Below are 6,249 nucleotides of genomic sequence, written 5' to 3'. Positions count from 1 at the left end.
TGCACCTAAATCTAAGTACACGGGTGTTTCCCCATTTCGCTCCCATCGAAATGCGGCTCCCGTGGCAGGGATTCGATGCCGCGACCTCGTGCAGCCCAACACCATAGCCACTGGCTTCGTTTTCGGTGTCGTTTGCCGCGTCGATATGACCCCTATGTAGTATGCAATTTTATCGTTTCCAAACAGGTAGCCTGCAAAGCTACCGGTTGGGAATATACCGTGGTGGGGGGGGGGGGGGTTGAGAGGGGGCAGGAAGGACATGACGAACCGTCGCAGTGCGTCAGTACACAAACCAGGAGATTTTGAACACCTTTCCTCGGTCACTGTGTCGCAATTTTACAAATTGAATTTCCTCGCAACTTACAAGGAAGTTATACGGGATCTACACTTGAGGCATGCGGCACATTCGCATTTACCGTGACATCTCCGGTCGCTTATCGCGAGCGTCCGAGATCAGGAAACAGCCAAGCGCGCATGCTCCACACGGCTCGGCCTGCGTGTGATCGACATTAGAAGCGCGATCATTCCTGAGCTTCAGCTCGGCAGAACTTGGTGCGATCAGAAAATCTCGAAGATAGCAGCATTCAACAGCAACAAGATGATTTAAATGCGATTGCATGGCGGCGCATACGTTTTTGGGCTGGTTCGTGATATGCAAGGGCGCCGTTTTCTGTCCCTTCTCTCACATCCTCTGCCACTGCGCTGTTTTTCCTTCTTAGTTACGATGCTGTGCACGGCTTCTCAATGAATAATAATAATATTTGGGGTTTTACGTGCCAAAACCACTTTCTGATTATGAGGCACGCCGTAGTGGAGGACTCCGGAAATTTTGACCACCTGGGGTTCTTTAACGTGCACCTAAATCTAAGCACACGGGTGTTTTCGCATTTCGCCCCCATCGTAATGCGGCCGCCGTGGCCGGGATTCGATCCCGCGACCTCGTGCTCAGCAACCCAACGCCATAGCCACTGAGCAACCACGGCGGGTCTTCTCAATGAAGCCTAAGGGGAGTGAAGGTCTCGAGTTACTGCAGGGCGCATGGAGTACACTCATCCAGCATTGCCTTCTTCAAGTACAAGGACCCGAATACCATGTTTCTGGTGGCCAATGGGAAATTAATTACATTTCACATATTTGGCTCTATCTTCGGAACCTACGAATAATTGAAGTAAAAAAATAGAAGAATGCGTTGAAAAAAAAAACATGTTTTATCGTATTTTCTCTTTTTGACGTAGTGTTGTATTTGGTCGCTTGATTCGTTGCGCCGACGGGCGGCGTTACTGCGATTATCATTTCTAGACTCTAATCAATTCGGCTGCTACATTCTTTTCGTCGGCTCCTGGCGCTCTCTGCACACGTGCGCGCCTTTGTCGTCTACTGTGTGCTGCAATATTTAGTTTTCCGTATCGCTCAGCTGTTCCATCAGAGTAAAGAAAACAGAAGAAAGGCCGCAAGCCGTTATGCGCGTCTCTATAGTGGGCCAACCCCGCGGGAGGGATAGCAGAGCCAAATTTTTTCCGCTCCCTAGGAAATGAAAGATAAGCGCGCTTCTGATGCAATCGTTTTGTAGCGAATAACCGCTAGCCTTATCGAAACGGCTATAAGAAGAAATTATGGGTCTTCCGGTATACGGCGTTACAATTGTCTGTGCTGTGCAAATGCATTGAATAAAGCCGCTTCATCAGATCACGCGGCGGTATAGTAGTATGGAGTGGCTTTAGCATTGAAGCTATATCCCTATCGACAGCAGCTCCTGAATCGAGTGAGTGCTAGCTAATCCGCTGACGGAAACGCGCTTCGATATACCTTGGCGACTGCTGTTCGCTTTATGAAGGAATAAAGAAATTATAATCTTTACTAAAGATGTTTGAAAGCGAGCTGCGCGGTCGAGATTATAGGTTAGAGGACACTGTGCTTGCCTGTTGTTGATTAGGCATTGCAAGCCACCTGGAGCTTTCGCGAGATGAGGAAATGAAGGAGCACTGCGCAGGGGCGCAAAAAGCAGTGAAAGCGCTATTTGCTCCGCATTGTCTGCTTCGGCGCCGGGCTCAATTTGCGTTACTAAGCGATATTTTTTTGTTTGTCACCAAAAAAAAAAAAAACGCCTGCTTGCCTGTTCTTTGTTATCGGATATTCATCTGCAATGCTCGCGGTTGTTTAACCCAAGAACTAAGTATAGCTATACCGAGCAGATTTTGCTAGGAACGAGCGAATTTGCCTTCGCGGCAAATGGCGCTGCCACGTCTTCCGTTACGAAGGTGCTTACGCCTGCGCTTAGCGATTCACGTGCTCTGGCGTTGCCGCAAACTGTTGTTCTCTCTGTGCAACACACATTCTTGTAGTGCAAGAAATGCCCAGACAGTTGACCAGTGGCTTACAACTTTTGGAAGCTAGTCTTCCTGTAGTAATAGGCATTCGGCAGAACGAGAAAGACAGCAAGTACATAATAACTTCAACCGAATAATTCTTAATGTGCTTTATTTAAAAGAGAACGAGAATTTCGTGGATCAAGATAATTTAGCTGTCAGAAAGTTATCAGTATTTTCACACGACTGTAGAGAAAACAGCATTACCAAACCTCTTACTTCAATATAGTAGCAGTTAAAATAAGAATTCGTCTTTTTTAATTCAATGTATTTAAGAATTTCCTCGTTCAATTTTTGTGTCATATTTTAGCATAAATACCACTACAATATATAATGAGAGCTGACCTACATGAATTTAAACACTGTTTTGTGCAAACAGTGCTGCAATTTGTTCCAGCAATTGTGTTGTGTGTAAGCACATTGTTGTGTCGGCGATAGCGCGCCTGATAAGCAGACTGCTGTTAGTGCGCATGTGCGCACAAGTACTTATAATGTCTTGCTATGTGCGCGAACCGTTGATTCTAGATGTAACCAGGAGCCCGTAAGCTTCGGGCAATAAACACCATTTTCCTGTTTGATCCCTTACCTGGTCACCCTCTGACATGAGATACAACACAAATAACTTATTACCTCCATTCTTTCCTGACCACAGCTCCAGCGTGTACATCACCTCCTGCCCAGGATCACTGTCGCTTCTATGCCTGGGTATGCGAAATGTGCTGTCTTCAGCCTTTCAAACGATCTTCTTTATTGAATTTTTTTTGCATAAGTAAACACAAATAAATGTTGCGACAAACGATTTACTTTTGCGGGATTGTGACATGCTCAGCAAAAAATGAAAAATAACTTTTGCTGTTCCAAAATTCCGAGAAGCTTTGTTATGTAGTGATGCGCCTATAGAATGTGCAGTTTGTACTGTAGATACGAAATACTCAGCTCTGTAAGATTCCTTTGTGTATTGTATGTTTTGCTAGCGCATAACTTGGTAATAAGGATCACCGCCCAAACACTCTTCACAGATGGTTAGCCAGCGAATCTGAAACGTGCGGCCTCGGTGTTTATCACTGGGTTAGTACCGACGCTTCATTAAACGACGGCTTGGTAGGCTAGCTGCCGGATCCTCGGTACGCAGTTGCTGCTTGCGCTCAGCTGCACGAGCCTGTTCTTGTGCCCAGGCTGCAGCATCTGTACGGCGTAGACGAGCTCGTCCCCGGTTCTGTTCGCGGCGTTCCCGGTCGAAAGCTGCCTGCTCCTCAGGAGTACGTATGACACGTGGCCCACCCATTTCGGAGCCGGAGAGAAACTGCTGTGCGCGCGCTTGGCTGCGACGGAGAGCAGCGACGTCACTACTAGCGCAGTCAATCACGCGCCTTTTTGTTTTTTCGCGCATACGCATGGGGTTGCACCGAAGGAGTTTTCGGCGTACAGGTGACGGACGGACGGACGGACAGACGGACCGGCTAGCCATATACAGCTTCGCTATATGATGGCAAATTAAAGCATATTTCCCCGCCTCTTAATGTACTGCCGAAATGGTATAGCTGCACGCTATGACGTGCTGGCTCTCGTATCTCGAACGGAAAAAGGTAAATATTTAAGAAGCATGGTTGCGCCGCTGGCACTTAATACGTGAACAACTACACATACAAAAAGAAATTGCCACTACAAGTAGAAAGGTGCTGAAAGGTGCGAAAGTGAAAGCTGTTAGAACAAAACAGACTGCAACAGCAAACAGAAATCGTGATCGTTTCCTCTTCCGGCTGCTGAGAAAGTCGCGTGCTTCTCAAATGCATAGCAGACGACAAACGGGACGGCGTCTCCCGCTTGCTCCTCAACAAAACCGTTGCTATGGAAGGATCTTTGGCTTTTTCATTTTTTATTTTCTTGGAAGCATGGCCAACTGGGCACCAGGGGTTAAAGTGGCGCTTGTGACGCAATTCCCGTTCACTTGGGGGGAGGGAGGTGTATACCAGATGACGTGCCCGTGATTCAGATGCACCACCAGTATACCTTGTACTTGGTACAATGCGTTCAAAAGCTACACCGAGCAACAGCTCATATGACGTTTCGAATAACTATATAGGAGACATAACGCACGCTGGAACGATCAAGAAGATGCATTTATTTACAACTGTTACTTCACGATTTGTGTAGCTAACTGCGTGCACCGAGGGAATGTCGCAAAGTATGTAAAATGAGCAAACGAAATAAAAAAATAAGGAAAGAAAACACGAAAAAGAATTGGGTAACGGTAGAAACAAACGATATTGCACCAGTCAGCGTCATTTGCGTCAGTGGCGCGTCCGTCCAAAAACGCCAAAGAAAAAAATTCTTAAGTCTGCAAGTGCTTTGAGACCAAAAGCTCTGATTATGTACCCTGAGCTCGGCGTGTTGAAATGTCACTAGAAGAGTGGGGTGGAAGAAAATCGAAAAGGCTTGTATTCAGTATGGTTCATTCTTTATATATGAGTAGTACATCATAAGTGCATGCACGATAAGATATATTAAATGTGTTCATACTGTCCCATAGATTGTACAGATCAATATAAATTTGGGGGTAGGTCAACTTAAATTTGGGGGTAGGCCAACTAGAAATTTATGCGTGGGCCATCTTAAATTTGGGGATGGGCCAACTTGAAATTTGGGGGTGGACCCGCTTGAAATTTAGGGGTGGGCGAACTGGAAATTTCAAATTTGAGGATGGGCCAACTTGAAATTGGCGGGTCTGCTGAATGAAATTTCGGGTTATGCTTGCGCATACTTTAACAACTTCAGTGGAGTTACTGCATACTTTTAGTCCACCTCTGTTAATATTTTGGCGGAGTTTTGAAAGACGTCGTAACCATAGCACGCCACTTGACCAGCCATTTTATTTACATGAGGCCTTCTGCAAACTTCCGCCTTCTTGCCGTTCATCAGCCTCCTAAATTCACTATCAAATGTAGCCCATTTTGACGACTTCGATACTACCGAAGTACGCAATGATGCAACGGCCATGACCACCGCGGCCGCATTCCGATGGGGGCGAAATGCGAAAACGGCCGTGTACTTAGATTTAGGTGCACGTTAAAGAATCCCAGGTGGTCGAAATTTCCGGAGTCGTCCACTACGGCGTGCCTTATAATCAGACGGTGGTTTTGGCACGTAAAACCCCATAATTTAATTTTAATTTAATGCAACGGCCATGGGAATGAAGCCTTTTAAATCAACCTTACCGTGGACACGGCAGCCACTTTTTTGCGCTTGGCATAAAACTATTCCATCAATGAGCGTGATTCTTAAGCATATACGCAAATTCACAGTTTAAAAAAAATGTTTTTTTATTTCTAGGCGTACAGTCGCGTGTCGTCAAGGTGTCACCACGTCCTTGGCGGGATTTCATCATTGCGAGAGCCAACTTGGCCGATTGGGCCACTAGGTTTTCTGCCATAAGGAGTAACCTTACCCTTTTGCCAAGACACCAACGGTCTATCCAGTTTACTACAGACATAGAAGACTGTGTGTTTTTTCAGCCTGTTCATTATTTGCGCCCTCCACAGCCATACTGCAAATGTGCTTCTTTTTTACTACGTACACTGTGCTAATAAGTGAGCTTGTCTTCGAATTTTATTCATTTAATAATGTTGTATTCTTGCTATCATTGTAGCACGTAATGTACACGGAATACTCGGGCAAGTCAGGTGAACTGCTTTAACTTCTTGCCTGAGCACACCCGCCATCGTAATACAAATAATCATAACGTTGACTCATCTTCTCCGAACTAAAGGCTGTATGAAACGCTTACTTCATCCGGAACAAGGTCAATAAGGGCCATAGTACTCAATCTTCTAATGCCTGTATTCGCAAGCTTCTTTTTTTTTTCAAGATGTCCCCTTGTAGCGTA

The sequence above is a fragment of the Dermacentor variabilis genome, chromosome 4 (genome assembly GCF_050947875.1).
Source record: "Dermacentor variabilis isolate Ectoservices chromosome 4, ASM5094787v1, whole genome shotgun sequence".
Lineage (NCBI taxonomy): Eukaryota > Metazoa > Arthropoda > Arachnida > Ixodida > Ixodidae > Dermacentor > Dermacentor variabilis.
Note: the sequence above shows the minus strand (reverse complement) of the source record.